General features: G+C 42.8%; 1 protein-coding gene across 1 annotated transcript in view; it reads right to left on the minus strand.

Annotated features, from left to right (window-relative positions):
• The window catches only part of ZNF395 (zinc finger protein 395), a 40,683-nt gene extending 19,903 nt beyond the window's left edge, over window positions 1–20,780 (minus strand). The window contains exon 1 of the mRNA XM_077769736.1: window positions 20,769–20,780. The gene's annotated coding sequence lies outside the window, so the exon portion shown is untranslated. The remainder of the gene's footprint in view (window positions 1–20,768) is intronic.
• Between the last annotated feature and the right edge of the window lie 4,727 nt (window positions 20,781–25,507).

The raw sequence follows: 25,507 nt of genomic DNA on the forward strand, positions 1-25,507 counted from the left end.
GAGGGGGGGGGGGGGGGATGCATTCTCTACCTTTTTTTCATGAAAGTGGTTAAAGTAGAAAAAACTATTTTGGATTCAACAGTTATTTGAATGAATAATCACATTCCCTAAAGACAATCTACAGAATGGGGGGAAAAATACTTGCAAACCATGTATCTGATAAGGGATTAATATCCAAAACATATAAAGAACTCATCCAACTCAACAGCAAGAAACAAACAACAACAAAACCCACAAATAACCCAATTAAAAGTGAGCAAAGGACGTGAATAGACATTTCTCCAAAGAAGATATACATGAAAAGATGCTCAACGTCACTCATCATCAAGGAAATGCAAAGTAAAACCACAATGAGATACCACCTCACACCTGTCAGAATAGCCATCATCAAAAAGACACAAGACAATGAGTTTAGCCAGGATGTGGAGAAAAGGGAGCACTTGTGCTCTGTGGGCAGGAATGTATACCAATGCAGTTGCTGTGGAAAATAGTATGGAGGGCCCTCGAAAATTAAAACCAGCATGACTATATCAGTAATTCCACTTCTAGGAATTTACCCAAACGTACAGAAAACCTTAACTCAAACAGATATCTCTGCACCGCCCCCACCATGTTCACAGCAGCATTATTTACAATAGCTAAGAAATAGAAACAATCCAAGTGTCCAGCAACGGATGAATNATATATATATATATATATATACACACTATGGAATGTTATTCAGCCATGAAAAATGAGTAAATCCTACCATTTACAACAACGTGGCTAGACCCTGAAGGCATTTTGCTAAGTGGAGACACATGGAGAAAGACATATACTGTATAATCTTACTTACATGTGGAATCTAAAAAAAAGGGGGTGGGGGCAAAACAGACAAACAAGCAAACAAAAACTCATAGAAAAAGAGATCAGACTTGTAGTTACCAAAGGCAGGCAAAGGAGAGAATCAGAGGAAGGTGGTCAGAAGGCACAAACTTCCAGTGGGAAGATGAGTGATGGCCAGCATGATGACCAGAGCCAACACTGTTGTGTGATCTACAGGCAAGATGTTAAGAGAGTAAATCCTAAAGAACATTATTTTTCCTTTTCTTCATTCTTTCCTTTTTATGATATCTATATGAGAAGATAGATATTAGCTGAATCTGTTGTGATCATCATTTCACAAAATATGTAAATCAAGCCATCATGCTGTATGCTTTCGACTTGTGCAGTGATACAGGTCAATTATTTCTCAATAAAACTGGAGAAAATAATAATCGCATTTGTCAACAATGCTAAATATACAGGTGGGAGGCTTGTAAAGAGGGTGAGAGCCACCGGCTGCCTTGCCTGGGGAATCAACAGGTAATAAAATGGCAGCAGCCCTCTCCTGTGGTGGATGATCAGAGCACAGAGGGGCTTCAGGTGCCCAAGAAAGGTGCCACCTGGCCTAGGGGCCAGTCAGCAGTGTGAGCCCCAAAATTAAACATAAGAAACCATGCACATGCAGACAAGATAGGTCAACTCAGAGACACCTAACCAGGAAAGACAAACAGGTAAGGAAAGGGATCAAGGTGCTACCCAAATACCTCTCAGGAATCCAAGATTAACTGGGGAGGCACCGGTCTAAGATGCAAGCCAATGGGAAGCTATACTCTTGGAAACTATAAATCACAAGAAAAGTGATATTGGCATGACAGAATATTCTAGTGGCTGAAAGCATGTAAGTCCTGAAATAGGAGCTGGACACCAGAATTTGTTCTAAGACCAAAATGGCTGACAGGCCAATGGCTATAGACCTATCTGGCCAGAAGGGAGGTGGCAGGCCTCTACAGATCAGCTTTTAATCTAAGTTTTCCTTTATTTCCCACTCCCCAATTAACTATGCATGTTTTCTGTTTCCAGATTTGGGTGGAGGGGCAGCTCCTCACCCTATCACCTTCCTCTGGGAGACTCTGCTATGTTCTGAGAGGGAAGCATTCCTCTGATAACCAACCGGAATGCTTCCAATCCCCCAGGAATGCCGTGGCTGAGAGGGGGGAAAGCTAGACACTGCTGAGGGGCTGGACCTGGCTCATCAAAATGAACACCCAGCTTGTGCAGGAGAAGCTAAGCCAAGGCACACTCCCTGCAGAGGGCACTTCTCTAGGGAAAGAACAGATGGTAGATAGGGATGTGAACAGGTCTACCTCCACCTGTGAGACCTGTGGCACTCAGTCACCATCCTGGAACCTCAATATCCTGCCTCACCTGTGAAAAATGAGAAAAGTTCCCAGCACCAGGAAGAAACTCAACAGATGTGTTTCCTTCCCCTAATTCCCTTCATCCAGGCCAGTGCTAGATAGCTAAGTAACACAACGTGCCACTCTGAATGCTCGGTAGCCACTGTCAAGTTGGCATCTGGGAATTGCAATTAGCAAAGGATATGCAACCAGGGCCAGTAGTACAATGACTGGCTCTGAGGGAAACCAAGGAGGAGACCGCATGTGAGCCACTAATTAACTGAAATAACAACAAAACTGATTTCAGCAAGATAGGGGAACCGAGAAGTCCAGCATATTCCATCTGGAGGCCTGGTGGCCACAATGCATCAACCCCAGGGATCAGGGCTTAGAGTTCAACACCAAGCCAGACAGCTTAGCCCTTGCAGTTGAAAGCCAGAGCCCAGGCCCCTGCCCATCTCCCACATGACCTGGCCCCTGCTCATTTCGCTCTCTGCACACAGGTCCTCCAAGCCAAAATCTCACTGTTGGTGCCCTGCCCAGGGTCAAGGCCTGCTGCCAAAGCTCCCTGAGGCATAATTCGACTGGCCTCTCTGAGCCACCTCCAATGCCTGCCTCCTGTAGACACTTCAGCTTCAGATTCCAGATTCCAGCCTCTGTCCCAGATCCGGATCAGGCCCACACCGGGGCAAACCCACACGGGAAACAATTCAGCACCGACTCACCAGAAACCCAGGGAAAGCAGCACCCCAGAACAAACACACCAGCATTTTTAAAAACCTACTGATATTCAACACATGTGCCAGGCTCTTACCAATGAACCCAATACTTATGAAGCCTAAGCTTCAGACCCTGCTTTTAAAGAACTATAGGCCTCATTGAGCTCCCACCTGGATCACACATCCAAGCGCTTGTTTATAAAAGCCCTTAATATGCTCCGGAGCTACATTCATATATTTGTGCTGTATAATTAGATGAACGAATCAGAATGGGCTTCTTTCAGGAAAAGGCAAAGAACATCCAGCACTCTGACACTGAACCCTGAGAAAAAGATGGTTCTTAGGATTAAGTTCATAAAGTTAGATGAATACACATGATAAAATTGTAAGTGTTCGACATAAGTTAATTAAATTGAAATAAAGTATGTTATGAATCTATTTTTTTTTAAATCTGCAGAGTGCCTTGAGAGTGAGGGAGACAGACACGTTTCCCCAGAAAACAGAAAGTCAGACATCATAAAGGAAGACTGTTTAAATACACAGTGAAAAATGAACACGGTGCACAAGGTTGATTACCCAAAGCACAACTGCTAAGGAAGTTCCTTTCTCTGAAGAAGGCTGTTTAAGGAATCTTCATGCCCCAATAACTGTGGGGCTGAGGAGTTCAAAGATGAAACAGAGATGGGGGAGCTGGTGAATGAGTGGTCAGTCACCCCAGTCTTGGCTCAGTATATCAGGGTGTCCACCCTTGAATGTTTCCCCTGAAATGGATAGGCTAATGGCACGGTCAGAGAGAGCTCACTGGTGGGGATGTTCTAAGCCAAAGTGCCAAAATAAATGTGGATCAATCACAGAGACCAGATGGCTCTCACTCCTGAGTTTTGAGAGAAGTGAAGGATGAAATCAGCGCTTGGTAGGCCAAGACACACAGGCCATGGTTACGCAGCACTGGTGAGCTCCTGCCTGCCTCAAGGACAGTCAAGGAGGCCACCACACATGGAGTCTCACCCCTGTTATCAGGCTGGCAGGTCAACTATACTTAGTTCAGGGCCAACAGAGGACTAGGACCTTTTGAGGGAAAAGGCACTGACATGTGCACAAGAAAACAAAAGTGCGTCTAACCACTTCATTAGAACTGTTACAGAATAAAGTAGCAAAAGAAGAGATCTTCTATACAATAAACAGCATTTCAAAGACTGATGTTCCTTCAGGAATGTTCCAAAAGCTATTATCTGCCAAAGATTTACAGGTCAGTCACTTGCTGAGCATTTGATATACTGTATCACATTTCATCCCTCATGATAATCCCATGAGACAAGTACCATCATCTTTTCCTTTTTATAATTGAGATGCTGAGACTCAGAGAGGTTAAGTAATATGCCCAAGGCCACACAGCTAGAAAGTGACAGAACAGAGATGTGATTAAATCAGATAGGTCTGATTCCAAAAGCTATGCTCTGTCTACTTTCTTATGCAGGAAAACTATGCATCAAGAAGAGTAAGAGTCTAGACTAAATGGCCTCTTGAAAGCTCCTTGTTAGTAAAAATTTGTGTCACAGAGAGGTTAATGTGGTATTGGTGGTTTGGGCCTGGAAGAGGAAATGAAATGGGCATTATGATAGCCAAGTATCAAGTGTGGGGCTCGCCCAGGGTTAGGACTACAATTATTCTTATTTAACACTTTTATAAATACCCGCAAGAGAATACACAGTGAGACTGGATTGCAAATGAACTTCCCAGTTATGTGACCTCGGGCAAATTACCTCATCTCTAAGTGTCTCAGTTTCCTCACCTATAAAATGAGGAAAACACTGGCTCCTACTCAAAGGATAATTTGGAGCTTTGAGGAAGCAATGCAGCTTTTTTTCAAGAGTGTCTTGGTTTTGGGGGCTCCTGGGTGGCTCAGTTGGTTAAGCGTCTGACTTTGGCTCAGGTCATGATCTCAGAGTTTGTGAGCTCAAGCCCTCTGTCAGGCTCTGTGCTGACAGCTCAGAGCCTGGAGCCTGTTTCAGATTCTGTGTCTCACTTTCTTTCTGCCCCTCCCCAGCTCACATTCTGTCTCTCTCTCAAAAATAAACAATAAAAAAATTAAAAAGAAAAAAAGAGTGTCTTGGTTTTTAAGTCTCCACACTCCTCTTCCTAGAGATTCTGATTTCCTTGGTCTGACAGAGAAGCCTAGGAAAAAAATGAAAAAATGTACCTCAAGTTCTAAGCATTGTCCCTTCCTTGTGGAGTACCCAATAAATGATAGCCAAAATAATAATAATAATTATAATAATAGAAATAAGGCACCAAACTCTGGGTAACAATGAGCCAAACTTATGGGAAGATTACAGGGGAAATTTTGAACAAATAGGGTGGAAAGCAGCCAGTAAATTTTAACAACGATAGAGGCAATGTAATACATTTAAGGAAAAAAAATTAAAATTAAAACTATATAAAAGCTCTGGGGCAACAATCTGAACCCCATAAAAAGACCTCTGTGTCACTACAGATCCGACTGTGATCACAAAGGCCAAAAGACCAACAAACCAACTGTTTTGTCCAGCACCACTAAGAGTACTAAAAATGAAAAGAAACGCACTGCCCACTACCCCCCACCCCACAAATTTAGAGACTAATCCACAGTGGGGACACTGGTTGCTGCCCAAGAAAAAGAGAAATTGTAAAGGAGAGGACAGTCGCCTAAACGGGCTGTGTGGTGTGATGGAGAGGGCATGCTAAAAAGGCCAGGAAGATCAAGGCCAGAAGGGCCCCGAGAGAATCTATCAAATGGGAGAGATAAGGTGGGGTGCCAACTTTGTCCCCAAATCCTAAAGGACCAAAGAGGTAATGCCTGTTGACACTCCAGGGAAACAAGAGGAGGAGACGCCCCAATACCCTCAAAAGAAGGCAATATAAATGCATTACTGGGTTTGGACAATGGTTTTAATGCAACAGTGGAGTTCCCTGGGGTCAGGACCAGGGTGACCAGCAGCACCAGCATATGACTTCAAGAGGGACACAGCCTAGCCCTCCCTTGCCAAATTGGCTCCTAAAGGCAAGGACTTGGCCTGACATGATGAATTTTCATGATTTCTAGGAGTTCTCAGAAATCTAGAGATGATGGCAAGAAGGGCAAATACAGAGAGACACACATCATCCTTCTCCAAATAAAATGAAACTGTTAATAAAAGTAACATGACAGTGTTCTACATTTTTTTTTAAGAACACTAAAATGCTTGCAAATGTGCCTCACCCTTGGCTTTAGCATTTAAGCCACACTTTGTATTCTAAAGATGTCATGGAAAAGAATTACAGATGCATTAAAGGTCTCCTGTTAGGAAATTAACCGGATTTAGAATTTAGCATCCAGGATCCTCAGTGTGCTGCTTATCATCCGGTGATTCTTCTCCACGTAACCACAACCAACATGCAGACCAAAGTCCTTGGGGAGACCAAAGACAATGGACCATGGGGCTCAGAGGCGCTCTTGCCAACACCAACCCTTCTGACCAATCAGCCATGGCTCGCAGGGGGCACACATCTAGCACTACCTAAATCCCTTAAATCCTGCCCTCGTCTTAGAAAACAATTGCTTCATCCTGGCCAGAGTGATCAGACATGAGACAGGGGAAAAAAGGCATCCAAATTGGTAAAGAAGTTAAAGTGTCACTATCTGCAAATGACATAATACTATACATAGAAAACAGTAAAAGCCCCACCAAAAAACTATTAGAAGTTATAAATGATTTCAATACAGTTGCAGGACACAAAATTAATACCCAGAAATCAGTTGTATTTCTACAAACTAATAAAATAGCAGAGAGAAAAATTAGGAAAACAATTCCATTTACAACCACACCAAAAAGAATAAAATACCTTTGCATGAACTTAACCAAGGAGGTGAAAGACATGTACACTGCAAACTTTAAAACATCAGTGAAAGGAATTAATGATGACACATGCTCATGGATTAGAAGAATTAATGTTATTAAAATGTCCATACTACCCAAAGCAATCTACAGATTTGAAGCAAACCCAAAATAGCAATTTTCACAGAATTAAAACAAACAATACTTAAATTTCTGAGGAACCACAAAAGGCCCAGAATGGCCAAACCCATCTTGAGAAAGAAGAACAAGTCTGGGTGTATCATAATGCCAAACTCCAAGATATGCTACAAAGCTACCATACACAAAACAGTATGGTACTGGCACAAAAACAGACACATGGATCAAAAGCACAGAATAGGTCCAGAAATAAACCCATGCTTATATGACCAATTAATCTATGACAAGGGAGGCAAGAATACACAACGGGGAAAAGACAGTCTCTTCAATACATAGTGCTGGGAAAATGGAACAGCTACACGTGAAAGAATGACCACTTGCTTACACCATACACAAAAAGAAACCGAAAATGGATCAAAAGCTAAATGTGAGAACTGAAACCATGAAAATCCTAGAGGAGAACATGGGCAGTACCTTCTTTGACATTGGCCTTAGCAACATTTTTCTAGACTTGCCTTCTAAGGCAAGAGAAACAAAAGCAAAAAATAAAGTATTGGAACTTCATCAAAATAAATGTTTTTGCACAATAAAGGAAACCATCAACAAAATAAAAAGCCAACTCTAGTGAATGGGAGAATTTATCTGCAAATAGTATATTCAATAAGGGGTTACTATCCAAAATATATGAAGAAATTATACAACTCAATACCAAAAAAATAAATAATCCAATTAAAAATGGGCAGAGAAACTGAATAGATATTTCTCCAAGAAGACATAAAGATGGCCAAGAAACACATGAAACAATGCTGCACATCACTAATTATCAGGGAAAAGCAAATCAAAAGCACAATGAGAAATCACCTTACACCTATCAGAATGGCTAAACTCAAAAAGAAATTTTAAGAATTTTAAAATTAAAAAAAGAAATCACAAGGATTGGTGAGGTTGTAATGAAAAAAGAACTCTCATGCACTGCTGGTGGGAATGCAAATTGGTGCAGCCAGTGTGAAAACAGTATGGAGTTAAGACATTTATTTAATTTATAATACTTAAACAAATATATAAATATTTCTAGTATTTCTAGTATTAAAAATAGAAATGCCAGGGGCGCCTAGGTGGCTCAGTCAGTTAAGCGTCTGACTTCGGCTCAGGTCATGATCTCGCAGTTCGTGGGTTCAAGCCCCAGGTGCTGACAGCCAGCTCAGAGCCTGAAGCCTGCTTCAGATTTTGTATCTCCCTCTCTCTCTGACCTTCCCCTGATCACGCTGTCTCTCTCTCTCTCTCTCAGAAATTAAAAAAATGTTAAAAGAACAGAAATGCCATATGATTCCACTACTGAAAAGAAAATAAAAATACTAATTTGAAAAGGTATATGCATCCTTATGTTTACGGAAGCATTATTTACAACAGCCAAGATATGGAAGCAACCCGGTGTCCATGGATGGATAAGTAAGATGCAGGGTATATATAGAATGGAATATTACCCAGCCACAAAAAAAAAAAAAAAAGAGATCTTGCCACTTGCAACAACATGGATGGACCTAGAGGATATTACACTATGTGAAATAAGTCAGAGAAAGACAAATACTGTATGATTTCATTCATATGTGAAATCTATAAAACAAAGCAAATAAAAAAGCAGAATCAGACTCATAAATATAGAGAACTGATGGTTGCCAGAGGGGATGAGGGTGAGGGGACAGCCAAAATGGATGAAGGGGAGTGAGAGGTATAGGCTTCCAGTCATGGAATGAGTAAGGCATGGGGATGAAAAGCACAGCATAGGGAATACAATCAATGGTATTGTAAGAGAGTTGCATGGTGACAGATGGTAGCTACACTTGTGGTTTAGAATTGTTGAATCACTATGTTGTATACCTGAAACTAATATAACATTGTGTGTCAACAAGAAAGAGGGAGGGGGATGCCTAGGTGGCTCAGTTGGTTGGGCATCTGACTTCAGCTCAGATCATGATCTCACAGTTCGTGGGTTTGAGCCCCATGTCGGGCTCTGTGCTGACAGTCAGTTCAGAGCCTGGAGCCTGTTTTGGATTCTGTGTCTCCCTCTCTCTGACCCTCCCCTGTTCATGCTGTCTGTCTGTCTCTCTGAGAAATAAGTAATACATTAACTAAAGAAAAAAGAAAAAAAAAAAGAAAGAGAGGGAGGGGAAGGAAGGAAGGAAGGAAGGAAGGAAGGAAGGAAGGAAGGAAGGAAAGAAGGAAAGATTTGCTTCATGTGTGAGCATGCTTCAAGTATTCCCTGGCCTACATTAAGTCTAAGCTAGTAACTAACCTTGTAATGTATCTTCCTTAAGATTTCAAATTGGAGGGGCGCCTGGGTGGCTTAGTCGGTTAAGCGTCCAACTTTCGCTTAGGTCATGATCTCGCGGTTCGTGGGTTCGAGCCCCGCGTCGGGCTCTGTGCTGACTGCCAGCTCAGAGCCTGGAGCCTGTTTCAGTCTGTGACTCCCTCTCTCTCTGACCCTCCCCTGCTCATGCTGTCTCTCTCTCTCTCCTAGAAATAAATAAAAACATTAAAAAAATTTAAAAAAAAAATTTCAAATTGGAGTGCCTAGAGCACTTGCTCTTTCTCTACCCTAGAAAACACTCACCTGTGTTGCAAAGAGACATGTGCAGTGGAATTTATTATAACAGGTTTTGTAACAGTAGAAGATTTAGAAATAAATGTCCATCACTTAGGAAGGTTCTCAAGAAGGCCATGCAGGAATTAGACAAAATCAAAAAGTCCCAGATATACATAGGGACAGGATCACCAAGATGCTCTGTTGTGGGAGACAGGAGAGCAACAGTACAGCGCTCGCAGTGCAATACACTTAACTTGTTTTAAGTTCTATAGGTATAAACCCAAGTATGGAAAGCATCTGGACACCAACAAACTCCTAACAGTGGTTAACTTCTGGAGAAGGACTGGGATTGGGAGTGGTTGTCAAGGAAGATTTTGTTTCCTCTGGAAGGTTTGCATTGTTTTCTTTTCCAACAGAGAATGTATCCATGTACTACTTTTGTAATGAAAGTTTCATTTAGCCATTTAAGTTTTTTAAAAAGAAAGAAACTGACCCTGTTCAATACATTTTAATAATGTGTTGGGGGCAATGTCTATCTGAATCTGACACATGCTTTCCAGGAGGCTGAGCGCTCAGCAGTGCAGACAGTGGGCTTTGCAACATGGATCTTGTTACAGTATTACAACTCTGTGAATCCTTAAATGTATATGCTAGTTCAAGGAAGAGACAGAAGATATAAAGTATGTCAGCGGGCTTTCTGGGTAATCCAAGGGCATGTCCTAGGAGCAATTCCAGTTCTTCTAGCTGAGTGTTCTAGCTCTCCCAGGCACAACCAACTAAACACACTCACCACTAATGGGAGCCCTTGCCCAACCACATGTATCATACACTGGGCTGGCTGTGCCTCAGACCTACCTGGGAATCAGAATTCCTGACATTAATCTGGATGCCTTGGATTAATGAGAAGGAATCTGAATGCCACCGCACACAAGTGCCAAAAATTATTTACTTATTACAAGGGCCACCTAACCATATAGAATACTGATTTTCTAACATACTCCTCTACCTTTTCAAAGCACTACTCAGAAACACATTTTAATATTAAGATCCTACTAAGGCAAAACTAACCGAGGATGACAGAAATGAGAGCTGAAATACTTCTGGTTGCGGGGGAGGATCATGTGGAAATGGTCATAAGGAACATATCTGGGTTGATGGAAATGTCCTGTCTCAAAATGCATTTGTCAAAACTGACTTAAAAGCACACTTAAGATCTAAGCATTCCACTGTATGCAAATTATACAATTAAAAAAAAAAGCTACTCAAACACTGTTTCTCTGCTGGCTGCAGCAGAACTTTGAGCTGTCCTATCAGACATCTGAAATCTCTGTTGTGCTATGTAAAGAGCTCGAGTACCATGGCGACAGTCATCATAAAAATAGATAACAAGATTAAAATGGATAGAGGACACATGAATTTAAGAACGGCACACCAAGAGCAATTCATTTGCAACAGAAGAAAAATAGAAAGAGGAGAGGGAATTTTTCATTCCGCCAGCACTTTGGGGAAAAAAAAAAGAAAGAAAGAAAGAAAGAAAGAAAGAAACCAGAGACTGAATGTGGTTGTTTTTACTTTAAGAGTTTTATGGCTTCCCAATACTCAGAGAACAAAAAAGGCTGTGAACGGTTATTTCTTATCATACTTTGCTTTAAAAAATAAAAAGCGTATGATAGTCTGAGTAGTTCCCATGCCTCCTATATGTGGCCCAAGGAACTGGTTCACAGCAATTCAATGAGCACAGCTGATGTGCTGTACACTGTGAGCCCCAAATGATACTGAGGTAAAGGAGACCTGGGCACTTTAAGTGCACAAACATTTCTAACTTTAGTTCTGAATAATCAAGTTCTGCCTATGTTTCCTACATGTAGCTAAAGTTGCTGTTCCCTATTTTGTGTACCCCAAATTCCTTTACTCCGTGTATGGAGAGCACTTTCTTGCCAAATACGGATTTTTCAGGTGCCAAAATGTCAAGATGGACAATGGCTGGCAGAAATCATCTTGTGATATTCTCCAAAGATGAAATAAACCTCCCGTCTCTCTGCAGAGCCTTCTAAGAAACTTCTGCTATGGGATTTAGCCCTAACAGTGCCCCCCAACAACAAAAAAAGTAATCCAAAAATATCAGGAATCTAAAAACTTTAAATAATCAGAGTGGATTCTAAACAAACCATATATTTAAGTAAAATTTAGACAAAATTAAACTAAATCAAATTTTCTATGTGTAAGCTATAAATAAAAATGAAAAAGTAAACATTTTAATTTTTTAATGTTTTTATTTTATTTTTGAGAGAGAGAATGCGAGTGGAGGAAGGGCAGAGAAAGAGGGAGACACAGACTCTGAAGCAGGCTCCAGGCTCTGAGCTGTTAACAGAGTCTGACTCGGGGCTTGAACTCACAGACTGTGAGATCATGACCTGAGATGAAATCAGACACTTAACCGACTGAGCCACCCAGGGACCCCCAAAAAAGTAAACATTTTTAACTCAAACCACAAACTTATTGTCTGATATAAACCAAGTATGTGCCTTCCTGGAAAATCCCACTCCAGAGTTTCTTTAAATTTATCCATCTCTTGTTCTCTTTGTCCCTAAACCTACAGAGCCATCATGAGGCTCAGTGTAATGCCTGGTGTCAGGATGGTGTTTAACATGCTATACCTGGTGATATAAATGTGCAGTGTGGGAAATGAAATAGGAAGGAGATGGTCAAGGGCACTCCAGGTCCTCCACAGCTAAGCAGAGAACCCAGCATTCAATTAAAGGACCCCATCTCGATTCATTCATTATTACCAAATAAAACTGGCCAATAAACACATTGGTCTTCTACATGTTAATCTATTTTATTAGTATTTGCCACTTCCACCCCACTGCCACAAATTCCATTTTCAGCAGCCCTGGGGCCACAACCCTGACCAAACTTGAAACGGTTCTTCTCAACCTTTCTAAAATGACCCCAAAGATGTCTCTCAAAAGTGTAGGGACCCACTTACAAACATTTTTAAAAGAGCTTACATGATGCTGCTGACTCAAATACTATGCAACTAAAGGTATGTATATTCCCTCCTCCACATTATCTTTCAGCTTTGACAAGTCACATAATAACCTGCCCCTAAGACCTAGAAAGGACTTTGGAGGTCAGCCTAATTCCTGTCCTTCTCTTCTACAGAATCCCTAATCAACAGCATTCAGCCCAAATTGAATACCTCTGACAACAGGATGCTCACTATTCCATGGGAAGACATTTCCATTGTTGGACAGCTCTGCCAGATAAAAAAAACCCTTTTTCATACCGAACTGAAATCTGTTCTCCCAGTATTTAGGGTTAAAGGAAACTGAGGGCTCATCAACCTCGGTGTAATTATTCTACAGATAAAGAATCCTATAATGTATAATCATCCTACAGATAAGAAATCTGAAACTAGAAAGGCTATACCAACTGTTCTATCCATTGGTCATATGGATAGAACACCAGGAGCAACAATGAGTAAATCTACTCTTTCCTATACCTGCTAATACATGAAAACACTCAAAAGCACTATTGTGTACCCACCCCATAGTGTCCTCACTCTAATCATTCCTGATCCTGCTTCATCCTAGCGTCCTTCCTGGGGATAAAGTCTTTCTTGTTCATGTTTCCTTTAAATCATGCCTCTCCCACCCCCTCATAGCCCAAATGTCAAATGACCAGTAGAGGTCTCTAAAATGAGATCCTGTGGTTGGAACAATGAATTTCTAATCCAGTTATGAACTAGTTTCAATTTTTTAAAAACCTCATCCCACTCAGGGCTCACATTAAAGCATGAACAACAGAACAATCTCAAAACTTTTTACCCCACATGCTTTGCTTCTTCGGCATGCCTGGGGTATCACCCAGGCTACCGTGTGCCTGTCTATTCGTGGGTTGATCTCCTTCTTTCAATCAGATCATCAACTTCAGATCAGGGACTGAGTCTTATTTTGTGACTCCAGTGCCTAATCCACCGCTTGACACATAGTAGGTAGGTACTCAAGATGAGTCACTGAATAAACCATCTACCCTCACCCTATCCTGTTCTTGAACAATAAAATGTTGCGTTTTTTTGTTTTTGTTTTTTCTTTTTTAATATCAGTGTTCAAGGGAATGAAAAGACAAACACATACTGGGAAAACATACTTGCAAAAGACACATCTGATAGAGGACAATTATCCATAATATACAAAAGACTCTTAAAACTCAACAGTAAGAAAACCAACAACTTGATTTAAAAAAAAAATGGGCGAAAGATCTTAACAGACACCTCACCCAAGGAGATCTACAGATGGCAGAAAATCACATGAAAAGATGTCATTACATGTCACTAGGTAAATGTGAATTAAAACAAGACACCACTACACACCTACCAGAATGCCCAAAATCCAGAGCAATGACAACACCAAATTCGAGTGAGGATATAGAACAAAAGGAGCTCTCATTCACTGCTGGGGGGAATGTAAAACGGTACAGCCACTTTGGAAAACAGTTTGACAGTCCCCTACAAAACTAAACATACTCTTATCATACAATCCAGCAATCGCACCCCTTGGTATTTATCCAAAGGAGTTGACAACTTACGTCCACACAAAAACCTACACAGCTGCAGATGTTTATAGCAGCTTTACTCCTAAAAAGTACCACAACTTGGAAACAACCAAGATGCCCTTCAGTAAGGGAATGGATAAACAACCTGTGGTACATCCAGACAATGAATGGTCTTCAATGCTAAAAAGAAATGAGCTATCAAACTATCAAAAGACACAGAGGAAGTTTAATTGTGTATTACTAAGTAAAAGAAGCCAATCTGAAAAGACTACATTCCAACTATATGGCATTCTGGTAAAAGCAAAACTGTCCACAGTAAAAAGTAAAGAGGTTGCCAAGGGTTGGAGGAAGGGACAGGTAAATAGGCAAAGCACAGAGGACTTTAGGGCAGTAAAAGTACTCTCTCTCTGTATGATACTGTAATGGTGGGTACATGTCATTATACATGTGTCCAAACTCCTAGAATGTACAAGAGTAAACCCTAAAGTAAACTATGGTCTTTGGGTGATTAGACGGGACAAAGTAGGTTCCCCAATTGCAACAAATGTGCTCCTCAGGAGGGAAATTGATGGTGGGGAAGGCTATGCATGTGTCTAGGCAGGGGGTAAATGGGAAATCTCTGTTCCTTTTCAATTTTGCTGTAAACCCATTGAAAAATATATAGCAGTTTCCCCCCATTATGTTATAAATACACATTATAGTATGTATAAATAATAAATGTAAAATGTAAAAATAAATACTTAACTCCATCCATCTATCCAGTGTTAATATTTTGGTATCAGAATTATTAATATATTTACTTCCAGCCATTTTCTCTTTTTTTTAATTCTTTAGTTTATTTATTTTTGAGACAGAGACACACAGAGAGAGTGTGAGTGAGAGAAGAGCAGAGAGAGAGGGAGACAGGGAATCCAAAGCAGGCTGTAGGTTCTGAGCTGTCAGCACAGAGCCTGATACCGGGCTTGAACTCACACTGTGAAATCATGACCTGAGTCAAAGTCAGACACTTGACCAACTGAGCCACCCAGGCACCCCATTTCCAGACATTTTCTACGTACTTTGTCTCTAAGATTTGAAATCATATTGTAGATATACCTTAATTTTTAGCAGAAACATTTGTCCATGTTATTTTAAAGCTATTTCTAAACATTATTTTTAATGGTATCATAATATTCCATTATAAAGACATATTCATCAGAATCACTTATAGATGACTTCCAGCCCACTCACACCACTGGATATTTAGGCTATTTCTAATTCTTCACTCCAGTTTAAAAAAATAAAAACCTTTGAATAATCTCTGTGCATAAAACATCATCTACATTTTGGATTTGGTCTTAGCTGTACCTCTAGAAGTAGAATGAACTTAACAGAATGTATGAACATCTTAATACATGACAATTCAAATTTTATTTTATTATTTTTTTTAACATTTATTTATTTTTGAGAGATAGATCATGAGTGAGGGAAGGGCAGAGAGAGAGGGAGACAGAATCTAAAGCAGGCTCCAGGCTCTGAGCTGTCAGCACAGAGCCTGATGCGGGGCTCGAACACACGGACCACGAGATCACCACCTGAACCAAAGTCGGATGCCTAACCAACTGAGCCACCCAGGCGCCCCATACAATTCAAATTTTTAAAACGACATCAGACTTTATATATTTATCCCTTATTGAATTTCTGTTTTAATTTGGGCCTTCATGCTGAATGAAAGTGAACCTTGATTTACCTACTAAATAAGCAATCTGTGCCACCTCTGTGCCATCAGCAAAGCTGACAAACACAGCTTCAGTATCGCCATCCGCAACACTGGAAAAAATGGTGAACAGCTCAAGGTCAAGAATAGAACCCTGTGACACTCATTTTCAGACCCCCCTTCCAGGCTGACTCAGTGCCACTCATTAACTGATTTTGCATATGACTGTCAAATTAATAACACCAACGAGCACATTCTATGACTTATTTAATACGGACCATGATATCTTAAGAAACTTTACTAAAGCCACAGTGCACCATAGCTACTGCCTCATTTCTCTGTTCTAGTAACCGAGCCACCATATAAGACAGCAAACGGGTTCAGTTCGATACCGTTAGGCTGACTTCTGGTTATCTTCATGTCCTAGAGCCACATCCTTAAAACACATTTTTGAGAAGCAAAGAACACTTCAGCTTTGACTTCTGTTAATGTTATAACAACAATATTTTTAGTAAGCAGGGTGACTACCGTTTGGTCGTCCTCACCTGTAGCTTAGCTGGGGAAATGTTCTGAACCACTGGTGGCTACAGACTTCTAGGGTAAACCAAACTGTCTCTAGACCACAGAGACCTGGATTTACTCACTTCAGCTCATCCCAAAATAAGACTAGTTTTCAGGGGTCATTTGCACTAAAGCCTGAGTGAGTTTGAACCAATGTTTTTGTGGCCATTTTGAATACTGGATTATGAATTTCTGGATCCTAGAGGCCCACCCCCTGGGGTAATCCTAGGAGTAAGGAAATCAGAAACGAAACAGCCCCTCTCTTTGCTGTTCCTTATTACTGACTCACATAACCAAAGATCCTGAGAATCTAATGTTATATGGCACCTGACAGTTGTGACTCACATCTCACCAATTACCCCAACATCATTCTCAGAGTACACGTGCCAGGAGCCACCATCCAACCAAGCCAGACAGAAGGAGAAAATAGGAGGGTCTGAGAGATCTGGGGGTCACTAAAACTGGCCTCACGATAGAGAATACAGCCCAAAGCCTTTTCTAATTAGTACCATTCCAATCATCAGAAAAATATTTCAAAGTCCTAGCCAGCAGCAACTCAGAAAGTACTGTTGACTTGCCTAAAACAAATCACTTGCACACAAATCTCTCAGATTCCATCATGTCACACTCCTACCCAAATCTGCCAGTGGCCATCCAGAACCTGGACAGCCCTTCCAAATTCCCCCAGGTTGGCATTTAAGCCTCTTGAAAGATCAGGTCGCAAACACGAAGGCCTGCAAGACTCAACAGGGAGTGTAAAGCGGCTGCACTGATGTGACAGGGAGTCCAAGGACGATGACAACTGCGACCACGGGGCCCATCTCCCGTGCACAGGAGGCAGCCTCTACTCACTGCCTGGTCTGCTTCTTTAATAGAGTCCCAAATCCAGAGGTTTTCTGGATTGTTCCCAATTTTACAAAACCTTTGAGTACTCCAAATTATAACACTTCTGTAGGCAGAATACATTCTTTGGGTCACTGGTTTATAACCCCTACACTTTGATTGTAACTCACCTTTCCAGACTGGTTTCCCCCCACTCTCCAACAAGAAAACCCTCTTTTATTCACTCTTACACACACTGTACACATCCTAACTTCAAGCCTCTGTCCATGTTACACACCCTCCTACCTGGGCGGCACCACAAGACACCCCAAAGAGGTCATCCCAGACTCCCTTCCCTATTCACAAAAGTTTTCCCAAGCCACTCTCACACAAGCTGCCTGCCCCCTCCTATGAGCCGTACAGGTACTTATGTTTCACTCTGGCATTTAATCATCTTGCCTTGCTCCTCAATCACAGGTATATCTTATCTCTCCAACTAGCCTGTAAACATTCAATCTCTTCCTCCTGCTTCCTTCCACTTACAGCACCAGTAAGGGGAGCCCTGCACCTGAGCAGCTTAGTAAATACTTACTAGATGAGAAAACTCTCCGTAACTGTTTTTCAAACCATGGGTTACGTCCCCCACAGAGCAGTTAAGTCATCTTAGTGGGAGACAATAAGCATTTTTAAATGAAAAATAAAAGAATAGCAAATAAAAGTACCAAAGGAGATTGCACCACACAAAAGAAGGTAGTGCTTCATGAACTTAAGATTTTTACATACATGATTTAGTATACCTAGGTCCTGATGTAAATTTTATTTCTTAATGTACGTAGGTCACAGTCAAAACACACTATTCTTTAAGTGATAAATTAGTTCAAACACTGCTCTATGAAATTTTGACAGTCATATATTCCGTATAAAGAAAAAATATCCAATGGACACCTCTCCCCACCCAAGTCAGCTTCCCCTGCTAGTTCACGGATCCTGCATTTCAGAGAAACATGAGGCTAAGGAACTACAATAATATTCTTCACTCCATTCTGCAACTTTCTGCAATCATCTTTCAAATTCACCAGCCCTCAGATGTTGCAAGTTGAAGCTTGGGGAATTTGTTCAGCAAATCACCCTAAGTCATCCTTGCAACAAGAAAGCAGAATTCAGAGCTCAGGAAAAAACCGGAACCAGCCAGCTCCCCACTGCAGGTTCCTCGAGGAACTGGTAATGGCACAGGTTAAGACAGACCCAGCCCTGGGAAAGGCAGTATCCCTGAGCCCCAAATTTCCTCCTTGCTTCTTGCTGGTCATCTTGCTGGTCCTCCATCTTGTTGCTTCCCTGTACCCCCCCTCTCCCCCCCCCCACACCTGGGAAGGGACACCAGGACTATACTAGCCTAAAGGTCTCAGTGGAGAGCAAAATTCAACTTGTTTCAAAACCCAGCAATTTATGTGTTTAGCAAATACCATTCTTCCCTCAAATCTCCAATCCCAAGTTGCTCTGCCAACTTCAGGTTCAGGACCTGGCAATGTCATAGGAATGGCAATACAGCTCAGTCTTCCAGTTCAGACCCTCAGTTCCACTCACTAGCATCCTCTACTGCTATGACCAAGACGATGCCCCACCCCCCACCCCTGAGGGCCTTCCTCCCCCAGCTCGGGCAGCCTGGTTTCCCACCAATCCCAGAGCTTCCATGGCTTGCAGGACACCTATGTTTTTAGATGTCCTGGCAAATACAGGAAATCTCTGCAGCCCGAGTGTCAATTGCTTCTCTCCAAAATACACATTTCCGATTTCTCAAGTTACCAACTACAGCAGTTCCAAGGCCCTGGCGTGTAATCAATTTCCACAAAGAATTAATTTCCATTCATCTCCTTCCTTTACCCTGCCCCTGTCAACAGATTATTTCAACAGTAATGCTTCTAAAATCCACCCTCTTTTCCATTTCGTTACTCCAGTCCAAATTCTGAGCACTCCACAACTGTAAGTCTACCGATTTGTCTCCTAACATTACTTTTTAAATGTTTCCAAATACCTTCCCGTTACGTCACTCTGGCTTAAAAACCTTTAATGCCTCCCCAGCACACACAGGGTAAAGTGCAATTCCCCAGCCTGACTTTCTAGGACTTTCACAATCCTAACCATTGTTCCTCTCCATCTTTATCTCCTGCTCAGGAAACGTTCCCTGGTCTGGCCAACCCCACCTCCTGTCTCTCAGGAAAGCCATGTTCAATCGCACCTCATGACCCATCTCAAGAGTCTCATCCTCCAGGAATAAAGTCCTGGCGATTCCTGCCCATAGCACTCTTCTCTGAGCTCCAGTAGCACCTCTTCTACACCTTGCATTCGACAGTTAATTGTTCCTTATCTTGAGGTCTTATTTCACGTGCTCAAGTGTTTCTGTCTCTTGCCTGAGACTGTAAGCCCTGGAAGGAATCATCTGAATCCTTTGTATCCTCCCTCACTGAGATAACTGAACCTATTCTCCCCTGGCAGTACCTCTGCTACCTCTGGCACCTGTTATTTCTCCCTCTCTTGCCTTTGTCCCTTGGCCAGTGAGTTTCTCTCCAAGTGCCTGACTTATTTCATAAGTTAGTAGCATAAATCCATTCCCCAACTCTAAATTTTCCTTCGATATTCCTCCTCCCACCCCCAGCATTTACAGTGACTTAGGTAGCCATAGCACATTAATTTGAATTTGAGCTCTCAAATACTTCCACCTGGTCAATGCAATTTCTGAGGCCTTAGATTTCTTGTGTGAATCTTATCATCACTCCTTGAGAGCCTGGCATAGTGTTGAGAACACAGCAGCCCTCAAAAGTACCTGTAGAGTTTAACTTAATTGCCATGCTCCCCTGTGTTTCAAGTTCCTTGAGACCCGGAACCTCTGTTTACACAACACCTTAGGAGGGCGTCAAAAAAACCTTCAATACCTGTTGATCACTCACTTTCAAGCAAACTGCACCAGAGACACTTTTCTAGAAAGAGGAGTATAAAAAAGATAGTGGTGGCCTGTGCGTAACCCTGCGCCTGGCGGCCTGACATCATGAAAACGCCTGCCTGGTGGAAATGTTCCAAAGCTCCCGAAAACTGCCCAGGACAGCCTGATATCAAACAAGCGGTGGCACCCCCCCGCCGCCTGGCAGGTGGGCTTCTTTAGATTTCTGAGTCAATCCTAAAGAGAAGGCGCTGAGCCCTGAACTCCAAGACAGGGAAGAAAATTCTGCCTTTGAAATTGTTTGCACATGACAAACTCCCAGCCCAGGCCCCCACCCGAGCACCCCACTTGCCCACAGTGCCAGTTCCAAGGAGGGCCAGGGGCCACCGGTGAGGAGAGGCAGGGTTAAACCTCGTGTAAGGAAGTGGGGGTGGACAAAAGGGGACAGAAAGGGAAGGGGACAGCCCCCGAGGTGGAGGGTGTGTCGCGGCGCGCGTCCCGGAGCCCGGCTCTCGCCCGCTCCTCGCTAGCTCGCTTGGTGGATTGGGCAGGAACGCGCGGGGCGCCGGGAGGGTTGGGCTGGCGGCCCAGCCGGAAAGGGTCAGGGAGGGGGCAGGTCAGTCTCCGTCCGAGAGGCGACTCCGGACAACCGCTCAAAGTTGGGGAGGGGGTTCCTCTGCGAGCGCCCGCGGCGGGCNCACCGCGCGCCCGGGATACACACCACCGACCGCTCGTAGACAGTGGGCGCTCAATAAGTGCCCGAGCGACTCCTCGCGCACATGCGCACTTGAACCTGACCGAGTTGTGACACCTCCCCCAACCCCCACCCCAAAATCGGAACCGGCGGCTGCAGCCCCGAACCAAACTTGAGTGTTTGCCTTTTTTCACTGAGCCGCAAACCTAGCCAAAGTTTTTTGCTGTTGTTTTTCCAGGCCTGGCTCAGGAATAGGCTTCTCCGCTAGAGGCCGAGCTCGCCCCAGGGCGGGAAAGGAAGCCAGAAAGCTCGGGGCGCCAAGGACGGGAGCTTGGCGGGGGCGATAGAGACCGAGGCCGCGCAACCGGCACCCGCCCCGAGCGCAAACGAAAGCCGCGAGAGGGAGGGAGCGTTGGAACCAAGCTTTCCATTTCCCTTTTGGGTTAATGTTTTCTTCTCCATTTTATGACATTTTACTCGATTTTACCCGTTTGTAGTTGTAAAGTAAGGCGGTATTTACTCTTTCTGGAATTAAATGAGAGAAAGTTAACTATTAGCTCTCAGCCCTTATGTAAACGATACCAGTTGCTTTTGGCACCGTTAGGCTCTGGATTTTGTATAATTTGTAACAAGGAGAACTGAAGCTATTCCATTGTGTTGCTCTATGTTTTTCAGAGATAAGACCAGAGTTAAACGGTAGTGAGGGGCCCCAGGGTCTATAAGTATGGGCAATATATATTTATATTCAACTAAGTTTAAGGAATAGAAGAAATAATTCCCCTCCCCCCAAAAGTTTTAAATATTTTTGGACATACTTGTTGCACTTCTTCAGCTTGAGGTATGCTGTTTTTCTTGCAGAGAGGCAGTAGGGTGTGTGCTGGAAAGGACTAAACTTTGCAGTCAGACAAGCCTGGCTTGCAATCCTGATTTTACTGCTTTATCTTTATGATCTTCAGCAGATTTTTCTCTCTCTGAACCTCAGTTTCTTTACCTGTAAGATGAAACAGAAAACATAGGTATAGTGCCTAGCTCATAACTAGTAGGCGATATATATCGTTTTTCATCCCCCTTCTCCCATGGTTTGTTATATAAGAAAAATATCTAAATAGAACAAAATTCTTATAGGACATGTGTTTTCAGCTGAGGGTGATTTTTGCCCTCAGGAGACATTAGCAATGCCTGGACACAACTGGTGGGGGGTGAGGGGGCATGGAGGAGGCAGGGAGTGCTACTAGCATCTAATTTGTATAGGCCAACGATGGTGCTAACCATCCCCCAAAAGGCAGGACAGCCCCACACAACAAAGGATTACCTGGTGTCAAATGTCAATAGTGCCACTGTCAATAGTGCCATAGGATAATTCTGCTATCCAATAGTTCGCCAAACCACCAATTCTACCTTTTGACTCTCACCCTCAAGGAAACATTCTTGTTTTGCATTAAAAAGAACAAGAATGAAGCCACTGTGGGGATCACAGCAATTCTATTAATGCACAAAACCTTTCTTTAACATGAAGATCCAGATTTGAATTTTACATTTTATTATTAAAAGAGTATCTTTGTTAATTCACAATAGTGTCTTATATGTTATATAGTACTACGGTTTACACATAGTTTTATGGTCTTTTCCCTTCTACTTCAAACAGCAGGTGTTCATTTACTGTATATTCACCTCCACTAAGTTCCTTGCCTATTGTGAAGTTTGTAATATAGTCCCTGCCCCCAAGGAACAGACAGCCTAGTTGAACATGGATTCATGCACATGCAACAATTAAGGAACAATACAAGATAGCATATAATTAAGCTTTAATTGCAGCACCCAGACTAAGGTGGCTCAGAGGAGAGGAAAATGAGTTCCGGCAGCAACAGCCCAGTGCTGCCTACGTGGATGAGGTGTTTGGTAAATGTTTGTTGAACAAGATGAAATAGTGAAAGCTTTTACACAATGTAGGACTCCAGCTAGTATATAAACTCCATTACAGTACGTAAACTGCCAGATTTTGTAAATGGAAGTTGGTGCTGGGCTGTGAGTTTATTTTGCTTAAAACACCTAGTGTACGCTTGTAACCAAACCTATAAATTCCCCCCCCAAACGATTGATCTTTAATAAAACAGAAACAATCATTCATTTGACAAATATGTGAGTTCCTGCTGTGTGCAAAGTGAACTGAAAGGGTCTCTAAGTTTGACCAGAACCCGTAGCCTATACTGTTTGAGACTGCCTTGTGAACACGGGCCGGCAGAAGGCCTGTGCTCGCAGAGCATGTATTGCACGCAATACTCCTTTCTACTGCAGGTATGTACTTGTACAGCTTGCATTCCAGAGTTTTGCACATTAACACAGACTCAGAGAGAACTTCCCATCACAAACATCCAGTACCAAACACACACCCAGCACTCAGCCTCTTCACACAGAATCCAGGCCCTGTCCAAAAGGCACGCTGAATAGCACACACGTGACACAAAGCAACTTGTAGAAAGACTTTAACTTGTTGCTTTGTGATCTTGGCTCCCCTGACTCCTAACCCGCGACTAGAGCTTGCCCTTCCTGGAGGCAGTCCCATCCTAGAACTGCCCTCCACCTTGCTTTCTTCCATATCCTAGCCCCCTGTTAAAATGCACACATCTTGTATCTCTTTTCCATCACAGTAATTAATCTTGGAAAGCATCTCCCATTAGCTAAGTTTAAGCAAAGCAGCCCCAGGCTCTACCTCATATTATATGGGTATGTTTATAGGTGGTTTTTAGGGCAATATGAGTCTGAGATTGCCACTATCCCCAAACCCCGGATGTAACTGCTTCCAGCCTTGCCTCCCTCCAGTTCACTCTTTGCTATGGCCTCTTTCCTCTGCTTGAAAGTCCTCAAAGGCTTCCCATAGCTTTATAATAAAGTCCCAGCAAAGCTCATTAAGATCCTTTGTAGTGTGGCTCCTAATGAATTCTCCAGCCACTACCTGCCTCTCTGCTTCTACCCCCTTCACGCTGCACTACAGACATGCTAAACGGAACTTTTGTCCTTTGCCTGAACAGACTTTTTCTTTACTTGCTACATGCTCTTTTCTCTGCCTAGAATACTCTCCACCCCTCTCTCTCACCTCTTTACCTGACTATCCCTACTCATTCTTGAGGAATAGGCTTCGATAGCACTTTCTGGAGCCTCCAAGACTGGATTAGGTGCCTCTCCCTTGTGTTTAATAGCACCCCATACTTACCTCTATTGCACTGTCCTGAGACCTCTTTTCTCTTGTCCTAAACCCCTATAAGACTATACATCTTATGAGGACAAGGAGCGTGTCTTGTTCTCCACTGAACACCCAATATTTGGCACAGTCCCTGGCATGTAGTAGGCACTTAATAAAAATTGATTAATAAAGAACTGCTAGTTGGACTGGGGGTCTGATAGAGCAGATTCCAGGGCTGGTGAAGACTTTCTAATAATTTATTTAGAACAGGATGAGGCCTATGGAATGAACTGAGTCCTCACGTTCCACTTCCACCACTTCTACCCTGGCCCCCTGAGCTCCAGATTCTTGTCACCAATCAACTACCTATTTGACATCTCCACGTGGGTGTGTAATCAGATCTCCAGTGTAGAAACCATGTCCAAAACCAGACTTCTGATTTCCCCCAGAATCTGTTTCTCCGCATCTCAGTACATGCCAATTCCATTTTTGTAGTTGCTCAGGGAACAAACAAAAACTTGGTGTCATCCTTAACTCCTTGCTTTTTCTCATAATCCATGTCCAGTCCACCAGAAAACCCTGTTGGCTCTGTGAGGTAGTGGGAAAGTGGTGGAAAGGGGGAGGGTGGGCAGTGATTCCACTACTTTTCCATGCTTTCCTACCCAGACTACCGCCTCCCTGACCTGGACCTCCATAAGAGGTTCCTAACTGGTCTCCCTGTTTCTGTTGCCTCCATATTCAACACCATGGCATCCAGAATGATCCTTTTAAAACCTAAGTCAGTTCGTATCACTATCTGCTGAAAACCTTCAGTGGTTTCCCACCTCCCTCACCAGAAGGGCCTACCTAATCTTGCCCCAGTCAACTCTCTGACCCCACTGCCCACCATTCTTTCCTGGTTCACCCAATGCCAGCCACATTGGCTCCCTTGCTATTCTTAGACCCACTTCCAAAGGCTGGGTTGGTCGACCCAACTCAGCCTTTCCAAGGCTGTTCCTTTAGGTTGGAATGCTCTTCCTCCAGATTCCCACATGACTTGCTCCATCATTGGAGAAACCATCAGGTCTCTGCTCAAAGGCATCGTTTTGAGAAAGGCATTCTCTCACTAACCTGTCTAAAATAGTGCCACCCAACCATTCTTGGCCCTGCCTTAGTTTTCTTCTTAGCACTTATCATCACCTGCCAGCCAGTCTGCAGCCACTCAACTATACGTTCAAGGATAATAGAAACTACTTTTTGTTTCTTGCTGTATCCCCAGCTTCTAGAACAGTGTCTAGCATAGAATAGGCATTCAAGAAAAAAAAAAATCAAGGGTCTGGTTAGACTACCAAAACATTACCCCAGTACTGTGTCCCTATCCACTGCTTTAGTCCCAAATAATCCCTCCAGAATTTAGCTCTCCTACCCTAGGGCAGCAAGGTCCCAGCTGCCCAATTGTTTGCCACCTGTTTTTCATCCACTCACACTCAGGATTTGTATTATCAGAGATGACACAGTTCTAAACACAGCCTCAAACCAGACTATGGGTTTCAAGTAAAAAGGATAATACCACGAAGTCTGCAGTT

The sequence above is a fragment of the Crocuta crocuta genome, unplaced genomic scaffold (assembly GCF_008692635.1).
Source record: "Crocuta crocuta isolate KB4526 unplaced genomic scaffold, BGI_CrCroc_1.0 scaffold551, whole genome shotgun sequence".
Taxonomy (NCBI): Eukaryota; Metazoa; Chordata; class Mammalia; order Carnivora; family Hyaenidae; genus Crocuta; species Crocuta crocuta.